At 42.6% G+C, this 11,363-nt stretch overlaps 1 protein-coding gene across 2 annotated transcripts in view; it reads left to right on the forward strand.

Moving 5' to 3' along the window:
• Window positions 1-11,363, forward strand: part of LOC142557026 (uncharacterized) — a 57,984-nt gene that overhangs the window by 19,434 nt on the left and 27,187 nt on the right. The window contains exon 2 of one of the 2 annotated variants that reach the window (XR_012822702.1): window positions 4,968-5,083. The exons of the other annotated variant lie outside the window; for it this stretch is intronic. The gene's annotated coding sequence lies outside the window, so the exon portion shown is untranslated. Of the gene's footprint in view, window positions 1-4,967; window positions 5,084-11,363 lie in introns of those variants that run through there. 2 annotated transcript variants of the gene reach the window in all.

Below are 11,363 nucleotides of genomic sequence, written 5' to 3' on the forward strand. Positions count from 1 at the left end.
CAACGTACTGTGCCACAGGTCGAGGGATGTGACATATGCGCCACGTAGTCTGGATACCTGTGTTTACTCTTCGGTACACGTTACGGTGCCTTTCCGCAAGTACTAACTGCTGCTGAAGAAACTAATCGTAGAGTTACGTGTGTGGCTTTAACCAGTCAACATCGGGCTTAGCAGACGGCTATGCAGAGAGCAGAACAAGCCGCAGCGCAAACTTGCTGTTGATGCCGGGCGGACAGTTCAGATCCCTCTCATGAAAACAATGTGAAGAGACTTCCCTGCGAAGATCCTGTAGCACATGGTGCCGAAAATGGAGCTTCTATGGAGCCGCTCCAGCTTACACTGTGACTGTGCTGCGTGTACCGTACAGGCCGGTGGTTCTTTATTTCTTTTAGCGGCAGGTGCTTTTTCTCTTGTTGTATAACTTAGGCAGTGCTGCGCCATATAAAATCACATGTTACCTGAATACATAGCCTTGATCATATGATTGCCTGGCCTGCAATGTTTAAAAACTGTGCATAAATGGTATGACATGTTGTGTTTGCGTTAAAGTACTTGTTAACACAAGGACTAGGTGATGAGCTATATGTGTGTCATGTGCATAAATGTGTTACCATCTGTGTATGAGGCCATGCAGTTATGATTGGCGAGACAATGTTGATATGTTTCAGTATCCATAATTTTGTTGCCTCTTCAATTAGTACTAAACTAGTCACTACAACACTGCCTCACTTAGCCGTTTTTGATTATTTTTGCTCTGCACCTCTCAAGCAATGTGGTTACTAAGTTATGCGCACCTGTCAATGGAAAACATGGAAAGGTAGGAGATATAGAAGTTGATGTAAATATCCGTTTGTGTGACAAAAACATGCTTGTGTGACACCAAATGAACCTGTTAGTATCGTCTAGTGTTTCTTGGCCTTAGAGGTTGCTATAGCTTTCAGTAATTATCTCACTCCTCAAGTGAAGCAAAGTTGAGAGACTGACCTTGGAAATTTTGATAAGGGAGAAAGCTCCATAAGGGAGCTTCATCTTCTTTTTCCTCTACATGTTATTCATTGCGATGTGTTGCTAGGAAATGTTGGCGCTCGTGTACTTTCTTAAGTTGGGATTTTATTGACTATCGATTATGATTGCCAAGAACTGCCGACCTGGTTTTCATGTCATTGTGTATCCTGTTATTGCAATCACAGTTATGTGACCACTCAAGGTGCTGTGCTGCCACCGTGTTGCCAAGCGATTTATGGCACATACCCAGCTGAGGTGTGGAAGGTTAGGTCTCTAAAGCACGAGAGGTTCGCAGTGTTTTTCAGCAAAAAAATGAAGTAGGTGCACTCTCACGCTCCACTCGAATGGCTGTGCAGTGGAGCCAGGGCAGCATTTGGCCCCCTACTGCTGTTAAGAGTCTTGTGCACACAAAATGATTCCTGCTGAGGAGCTATGGGATTACCAAACTGTGCATACAGTGGCCGTAGCGGCACAGACAGTATACTTCAGCGCTGAGGGTTTTCCTTTGGTCTCATTTCATGGGTCATTAAGGTGCAATGCACCTCAACACCGGTGGCAGCACTCCTCAACATGGCAGCATTGTGAGATGCCTAATAGCTGCCAGGGTGCTGTTTCTGCTACACAACAGCAGTAGCATTGTATGCTGTTTTGCGGTGACATGTTGCCTCCTGTATTCTATAACACTCTCTGACTGAGAAGCATGAGTGTGACACTTAACCTTGCTATTCTTCTCAGTGCTTTGCTCTTTGAGCTAAACTGCCCCCACCCCCGCTTTCCCTTGCTTGTTCTTTGTAATTTCAGCGTTTAATTTTTTATGATGGCCTGACTTCAACTGAAGCAAACATGTTAAATAATCTGGCCACTCAAAATTTTTGCATAATGGAATTTCTTGATAGCAAAGAATACAGATAGACGCATTGACAAAATTAACCCATCATCAAAGAGGCAATCGTTACTTTACAGGTATGACATGCATATGTCACTCACATGATGAAGTGTTCTAAGGTTGGTATTAGTTTCATGTTTTCAGATTTAGCTCTGCCACTGGCGTCCATGTTTTGGTCTTTGTCAGCATTAGTAAGAATAATTTTGTGAGCACTGTGCCATGAGGCATGCCACTTTGAATTCTCAGTTAAGGTACCCGTAAACGATTTTGACGACTGTGTACAAAGGCACTGAGTCGGTAGGGTAGGTCTTTCTGGTCATTAGGAGACAGATGTAGCTGCTCCTTGCATGTTAATTTATAAGGCTCCACAAATGTGCATAGCTACCGATCGTAGTGGCAATGCATTTTTAGCCCCCCCTTCTTGTACTACGTAGCAGGGGAGAATGACGTCACTCGAGCAAGCGATCCGATCAGCTATCCAAGTTACATCATAGGGAATGCTTGAAACATGCCGCTTATTTAAGCTTAATTTTAGTACCATATATACATCGTAACTTGTGTACCTTTGAAAGTATGTACACAAATGCAGTGAAGTTAGGTGTTTCATCAAACCAGTGGCTTACACCCACCTGAGAACGTGGATTGTCTGTTAAAGCTCCAGCGATGGGGCACAGTGTTGTTCTCACATGAAAATAGAAGCAGCAATGTCTTCTTTGGTGGCAGAAACATGAATGCTACCAGCTCTGTATTACACTCATCTTGCACTGCAGGTGTATACAGGTAGTAAACTGCAGCAACTGCAAGCTGTAGAAGACTCGAGTGTTCCATGTAAACGTCGACACTAACATCGTTGGTCAACAGAGTGATCACCTGCAGTGTTGAAAAAAAAAAGCACAGTTCTGCATTTGCCAGAGAGCCAAGTTTTGTGCATAGTTCACCTAGAATGGCAGCAGAAAAATGCACTAATAAACAGAGATCTGTAAAAAAATGTGTTGCAAAAGCAATTAAACGTGCATCAAATGATTCAAAACATCCACCAAAACGCCACTGTCTTGATTTAGACTTTGGCGTGGTTGTACCGTCGCCGCCTACCACGCAGAAAGTGTGGGTTCGATTTCCTGTGTCGGTGTACTTTATCTTCTTATTTTTTTTATTCTAGAATAGCCCGTTTTGTCATGTTGAAAAGTTAGCGGCAGCTCTAGCCTAGTTGCGGCAGGGCTTATATTTTTCTGCTGATGGCTACAAAGAACTCTTACAAGTGTAATAGAGAGACATCATTACATTTATGTATTAAATTTTTACGTGTTATCAGGTGATTATCAAACCGAAAAAATACCGGAAACAGCTACTTTTTGCTTTCTACATTGCATATACGCTTGCAGCAATGCGCGGAACGCCCGGGGCGGCATCCGTCTCTTTTTGCTTTATGTAGCGCAAGCCAGTGAACATTTCGTCTCATACAATCGCGGCTCTATCTGCGATGCAAAGTTCGTTTTGAAGGTTAGCTTCATTTTGCTTTGGCTTAATGGGGAAAACTATGTAGCAAAGAGATGTGGGAACATGTTCGGTTCAAAGCAACTGGACGTAGCCAACGCTTGCATCACCGCATGAAGGACGTGGGACATAGCAATGGCTGAATAAATTAAAAGTGAGGAAAGTCGCCTTTAATAAATCTGGACAGCAGTAAACCTGACCAGAACATTTGTCCAGACTGCAAGGTCAATGACAGCTGTTCATTGTGGTTCAAGGACCATTTTTCTGAGTGATTTATGGGAGGTCACATTCAGTTACTCTGGAAAAGCCTTCGAAAGTCCTGACTCGTCACATTTTTAGTCCCCTGAATGAATGCTCGCAGCAGTATGTTGAGATGTAGTGTTTCAAGGAGAGGACATAGTAATGAAGACTCTGGAGAGATATAAATTTGTATTCAGTTAGATATACTCCAGTCTTATTAAGTAGGTTTGGCATAATTGAATAATGGTTTGTAATGAATAGAGCTCATCATAATGTATTGGTAAGTATAGCTCATAATATGCTTATTGATGCAAAGGAAAGTGCTTATTCGAATGTACTGTTATTGTTCATGCTGGATTTGAAAGCGATCTTGATGCTGTTACAGGTGTGTCCATCCCTCCTACGGGGCATTCAAGTGCTTCGGATTTAGCCCCAGGAATCCATCTCACCAGACTATTCTTGGGAAGCATCCGCTTGTTTCCCTCCAACATAACAAAGCACTTTGATTTATGATTCATTTAACACTGTGACGGGGTTGTGACTGTGTGTGCAACTACTAAAATTGAAAATCCGCTTGCTCCCCTGTAAATCTGTTGGAATCATGAAAGGAAAGAGCTGGTTTTATTATGAGTGACTAAGTTGTAATCATCTGGGTAAGGAATAAAATCACTGCAATATGTTGTATGAGAATGTAGTTTTCTAAGGTAACACACAGGACGACATTGTGTTTGTCTTCATAGACCTGTGTAATCGAGGTGTGCAAATTACATCAGCACTCTGTAGCAACATATTGTTCCCACTGCACTTGGGGAAAAAATGATAATGCAATATGTTTACAGTGTTTACTGATGACGGAGAAAGACGCACACGTGCCCAGCCCCACATATTGCTCTGCTGACATTGACATGACATTTAGAAGTCGGAGCGTTGTGGGCGCGCCCCACTGCGCCGTAGCCTTCGCAGTGCAAGGCATTGAAGAAGGAGTGGGAGCACAGCGGAGGCCGTGTTTGATTGCCATTGCTTCTGCTGAACGCATTGAAGTACTTCTTGCGGCAAAATATTTATGAAATATCCTATTTTCACTACAGATGCTTTTCTCCGCTTTAATAAAAAGTTGTTCAGGGCCCCTTTAAATATGTAGTGCATTGTGCAGTGTTACACATACAAAATACTTCGACCTTAAGGTGTAATAGCAGAACGGCATGCCAAATATGACCTCTGTGTATGACCAGCAAGAGTTTGTATCTATATCCTTTTTGACTGCCAGCTGTAGTACTTTAGTTCCATCCTGTCTCTGATGCATTATTCACATTGCCTTCTTGTGCTCCCTGTGACTTCGCAGGTTCCTTGCCATTGGGGTCCCTGGAGCAGGCTCAGTTGCGTGTGTCAACGCGAGGCCAGCTGCATTTGTGCGAGCTGTGTGGTTACAAGACTGACAACAAATCGTATATGAAGGTACACTTGCGCACGCACACAGGCGAGCGCCCCTTCAAGTGCCACCTCTGCCCGAACACGTTCACTCAGAAGCCCAACCTGAGGCGGCACGTGCGCACTCACACAAATGAACGTTGCTACCAGTGCCACCTGTGCCCCGAGACGTTCACTGACAGTACCACCCTCAAGCGGCATGGGCTCTGTCACACCGGGGAACGTCTCTTTCCCTGTGTGCACTGCAGTGCATCGTTTTCAACAAAGGCACACTTCAACATCCACACGCTCTGTCATGCAGTAAACAAGCCGTAACAAACAGTGGTAGACAGCATTTTTTTTTTGTTAGATTTGCTGATGATTCAATCTTTAATGGCAGAAGGTGATTGATGAACTGCGTCATGAAGTTTTCGGCACTCTCAACCATAGCGTTTCTTGTAATATTACATACACGGACGTGCATATTTTGCTAAAACGGTTTGCAGAAGGACCTTGCGCTTACGTTTGAATGTTCTTGCTGAAAGCTTGCAGAAATATTACATTTTGGAGTCCATATTATTCATTGAAGCAATCTTGAGTGTTACTTGGCTGTCTTTTAAAGAAAATAATTATGGACTGCTTTCTTCTGTGAGAGAAATGGCTGCTGCTAAGATGGTACTAGTGCAAGTTATTGAAGCAGCCATTCAGGGAGGGTTTCTGCGTGTTCGAGTGGAGCCGGCAACGCGGTTTCCAGGATGTGCAGCACGTTTGGCTGCAAAATCAACAAATCCAAATGAACGCACAGTCATGCTCTGCTCAATTCTCGGTAATGAATGATAATTGCCTGATAACTGCGTGTTGCCTGCTCCACTCGAACATGCGGTGACCCACCCTGAACGGTTTTTTTCGGCAGCTGCCGGACACTAGCCTGCACTAGCGCCGTCTTTGCAACAGCCATTTTTCTCACAGGTGAAAGCAGTTTATCCTTATTTTATTAAACAAATCAAAAAGCCACAGGCGGGTAACAATGTGTTACACTCAATGATGTAGACTCCAAAATGTGATCTTTCTGGGAAATTTGAACATGAACAGTGTAGCGGTAAGTGCAATATCTTTTTCAAAAACTTTAAGCGAGATGGGCTGCAATTTGTAAGGCAAGCACAGCTCTTACATGGAGAGTTAAAAGGTTACCAGGACATGCCATGTGTTTGGCTGCAAAATCAACAAATCCAAATGGATGCACAGTCCTGCTCTGCTGATTCGCCTGTAATGTATGATAAAAAAAGTATGTATGCTGTGCAAATTCTCTTGCACAACTAAGAGAATCATGGCCGATGAGTTATGCTGGAATTGCCATGCCAGAATTTATTTTTCGATGGCCAAGTAGACTTGGTTTTTTTCAGTACATGATTGAGAATGTTGCAGTCTAGATGCTCATGAGCTGCATCCATGGGTAGCATCTCGATAGAGAAAGAAAATCTGTTTATATTTATTGCTGTAGAACTTGAGGGCCAAGTTAAATGCAAGTAGCTCTACTATACAGGTGCACATGAGATGTACTAGTCATGTATACCTATGTGGGCTGTACATTGTTGGGGGTTACTCAAGATTTCAGTGCATCTGCTTTCAACTTACAACTAGAGTCAAGCCCTGAAGAGTTATTCTTTTTCAATGGGCGTTGGCCTAAGGTGTCTTGTAAACCCCCCCCCCCCCCTTTTTTTTTTCTTGGGAATGCAATGAATGTTCAAGTTGTATAGGTTTTAATACTATCGAGACGTTTCTTCTAATCTTCTAAGTGGCCCTGTAGATTTAGTTTGTCAAACTGCAGCTGTATTGTACCATGGCCTTAGATATATGTGTATCTTGTACATTTTGTCATCTCATAATAGGTGTAGCCAGGCTTGGAGTCTGAACATAGGCTCTAACTGTGCCTTTTATACTGTGCCTGTAGACCTCATGCGATTACACTCAGTTGCGTAGTATCCTGCATGGTACTATAGCTGGATATTTGACATAATGAGCATCTGCTGAATTATGTTTTTTTCTGGTCTGAGAAATTCTATCGATTTAGTCTTCCACAAGAGGGTAGGGGGGTTTTTTTGTAGCTGCCTCTTACGACCTAATTCTTTTTATTAGTGATCTGCAAGCAGCAAATAACAGATGACGTAAGGATTAGAGCAGTGCACAGGCCCGGGCTTGGCCAGTGAAAGTGATTTCATACAGGCCAGGGCCTGTGCGTGGGATCAAGCACACGTGGGATCTCTGCGTAGGTCCAAGGCATTCCTTGTGAGACTGAAGGGATAATTAGGCTGACCTTGCTCTTAATTACCTAAAAAAACAAACAAGAACTGAAAAGTTTCAATTTGCTTGTGTTTGAAGGTTTTGAGAAAGTGTTATATTTTTGTTTCTACAAGAACAAACTGTCCTCCTGAAGCAAAAAAAATTAATACTAGAGACTACTCTCAAGACAGTTTGACTGTGGCCACTTTTGTGATTGCAATATTTTATTGCGCTCGATAGAATTATTGATTGCATTTGAGTTGTTTTGCTGCACTTCATTTATTGCACTACATTGATGATTGCTTTATTATCAGATTCACAATATTCTTCATGAGCCTTAAACTTTTACCTGAGAAGTGGGATCAGCAGGGTTTGTGTGGCTCTCATTCATTCCACTTCCATTATTTTTGTGCCCAAGTTAGAATATGGGCGTTTGAATTTTCAGCTGCTTTTGCACGTAATATAACTTGCACCATTTTCCTGCTGTAAGAACTGTTTGCATGAGCTATTCTATTGCCATAGCAGTTGGGACACTATTAGCCCCTAGACCGACCTACAAAGGTGCTGCGAACGCTGCTGACATGACATCGGGGGCACAGACTCACGCCTGTCATCTGCTACAGTTTGGGCAGCATCCAAAGGCCTCGTGCGTCGTTTCTGTTTGTTCACTCTTGTTCTCTATGCTAGTGCATCTATGACAGTCCCCTCAAATATATTTTACAGCTTAAACTGTTATAGGCTCATTCCAATAGCCGTTTTAGTTGGCGACGGTGTCCATCACAGCTATTGCCAGGAATGAGAAAAAAATTGTACCCACTTCCTGCTGGGATCGAACCCGGGCTGGCTGCGTGGGAGTCGCATACTCTACCACTGAGCCTTGCCAGCGCTTGCTAGCTTGCAGCGGAAACATGCCCTATAAACATGCCCCAGGGAGCGAGGAGACACGTGATGTGACGTCCGCACTGCATAGGGTCAGTACGGGCACACTTTGCATTGCACTTGCATATTATTGCATCAGGTAGAATGCCATGCAGCTGTTGCATAGGTACTGGTACAAGGTAGATAGAGAAGGTTTGAGGAAGAAAAGAATTACGGAGATGGTAATAAAAATTGTAGAATAAAAAAAAATGTGTATTGTATACGTGACTAAATCAAGCTGACTAGGTGACTATATCACCACCCCATTTCAAAGGGGATGCCAATTAATCATCATCATTAGCATTGTATTGTGCTATTTGTCACGTAATGTGACATGCACGCCGCGTAACATCAATACGTGCGAACTTCGCTTTGCAGTTGCATTTTATTTTGTCAGGTGTCCCAACATGTAGCAGTTGCATGTAGCTGGACCTGGTTAACTCAAGCACGCCAGGTGACCATTAGCACCGTCTCCTCGTTTTAAAGGGTATGCCAATAAATCTTCATCATCAAAACAGCATCATATTGTTCCATGCTCCAAGAAATGCAATGTGTATCGGATAATCTAGATGTTTGTGTTTGCTCAGCCCATACACAGCTGCTCAGCCCATATACTTAGGTGAACTATGCTTTCTAGACCAGAAGGCTGCAGCCAGCAAAAAGCAAAAGCCTCATTCATGAGTAGTACAGGGCACATTGAAGATATTATCATTCCCCAGAGAAGGCTATCCTGCACTACGTAAGATTTTAAAAAACAATGACGGTGCGCCAACACAAGAGATTGCTTCCTCGGTGTCATGCCACTGGTGACAACCTCATGATTTTCTTACTAGTGCCAGAGTGGCAAATGGTGAGGGGGCCCTTCACACCTGGACACCACTGCTAGTCATGTGGACAATTTCGCTTCTTGCGCAGCGCATCAGTTTGACTGACCACGGTGTTGCTTCCTAGATTTTCTGCTGCCTTCTTCCAAACCCGACAACGTAACTGTCTGCGGGAACTACAACCAGCTTGAAACAGCCAGTACCAGTACCACCAGTACTGGTACTGGTACTGGTACCAGAACCAGTACCATTACCACCAGAGCCACCTTCGGAAACCTAGGTGCTCATTATCGACAATCGGCAAGTACTTCGAGGACAACATTTTCTGCATGAGATACAGACATGACCAACTGAAGAGTTAACACCGGGAAAAAGGCAGACGAAAACGGGAATAGAAAGCCAGACATTAATTGGGATGGCCTCCTGCCTCTTTCTTCATTACAATGTAGTTATGTATAGTAATTACATAATTTAACAAGATGGAATACACTCTCTCTTCAAGAAAGTGTATCCGAGTGTATTTCTCTTTGAGAAAGTAATAACAAAAGCATTAACAAACATAGCAAATATTTCCATGTACACGTGTCACGGAACAGTAGTGAAGGAATAGTGTTGATGCTGTTACCTATTTGGTTCAACAGAAAGGTGCAGAATCCAAAAACGTTAAAAAAACAAAACAAGAAGACAAAAAAAAAACCAATGTCTGTCATAAAATTACTCCTACAATGCAGATAAGGATCTGGGAGTGATTCAGTAGCCTTCGGTGACCCAACTGTACAATCCAATGCAGGGCAAGAAAGTGTCAGTCTGCCCTGATATCTGAATGTTCATGCCTTCAGTGCTGACATGCGCCCTGTTTCGATATGTATGTTTCATCACTTGTGAAGGGTGCAGATATCTTGTATTGGCTTTTGTTTGCAATCTTGTGTCAACCACAGCTATGTGTGTGTGTGTGTGTGTGTGTGTGTGTGTGTGTGTGTGTGTGTGTGTGTGTGTGTGTGTGTGTGTGTGTGTGTGTGTGTGTGTGTGTGTGTGTGTGTGTTTGTGTGTGTGTGTGTTTGTGTTTGGACGTGCTGTAGCTTGCATCATGTTATACCTGAGAAAAGGTAATATAACACTAACCTCAACTTGTAATTATTACAGAGCATCTTGTACCAAGCATTGAGTGGAAGTTTTTTGAAGTCTTTATATAGGCTGTAACTGGTTTTGCAGTCTCTTGTGATACAACATTTCTCGTTTGCTTTGTTCTTCTGCAGCTTTTAGCAAGCAACAGAGTCAGGCAAGTTGCATTTCAAATATATGTAGACAACAGTAACCTTGATGATAATTTTTGTTGAGACTGCAAGGTCAGTAACAGCTGCCCATTGTTCGATAACCATTTTTCTTGGGGATTGAGCAATGTATTTAGGGGTTGTCGCATTCACTTAGTGTAGAAAAGCCTTATACAGTGCTGACTCACCACATTTTTTTAATGCCCTGAATGAATGCTGGCAGCAGTATGTTGAGACTTAGTATTTTAAGGCGGGACATTGTAATGAAGACTCTGGGCGGATATAAATTTGTATTCAGATAAAAATACTCCAGTCTTACTAAGTAGGTTTGGCATGATTGAATAATAGTTTAAATAATAGCTTGTAATGAATAGATTACATCATATTGGTAAGTGTAGCTCATAGTATGCTTACTGATACAAAGGAAAAATGCTAGTTTGAATGTACTGTTATTGTTCATGCTGGATTTGAAAGTGATCTTGGTGCTGTTACAGGTGTGTCCATCCCTCCTACGGGGCATTCAAGTGCTTCGGATTTAGCCCCAGGAATCCATCTCACCAGATTATTCTTGCGAAGCATTCACTTGTTTCCCTCCAACATGACAAAGCACTTTGATTTATGATTGACTTAACACTGTGACAGTGATGTGACTTTGTTTGTAACTACTGAAATTGAAAATCCTCTTGCTCCCCTGTAAATCTGTTGGAATCATGAAAGGAAAGAGCTGGTTTTATTATGAGTGACTAAGTTGTAATCATCTGGGTAATGAAGAAGGCACCGTAATGTTCTGTTCGAGAATGTAGTTTCCTCAATCTAACACATGGGACGGAATTGTGTTTGTCTTCATAAACCTATGCAACAGAGGTGTGCATGTGGTCTCATAGTTCTGCGTGGTAGTGTTGCCGTGAAAACCTAATTGCAGAAAAGTTACCTCAGCACTCTGTGGTGACATATTGTTCTCACTGCATTTGTGAAAAAAATTATAATGCAAGAAGTTTACAGTGTTTACCAGAGAAAGATGCACAAAGGCATAGCCTT

The sequence above is a fragment of the Dermacentor variabilis genome, chromosome 9 (assembly GCF_050947875.1).
Source record: "Dermacentor variabilis isolate Ectoservices chromosome 9, ASM5094787v1, whole genome shotgun sequence".
Taxonomy (NCBI): Eukaryota; Metazoa; Arthropoda; class Arachnida; order Ixodida; family Ixodidae; genus Dermacentor; species Dermacentor variabilis.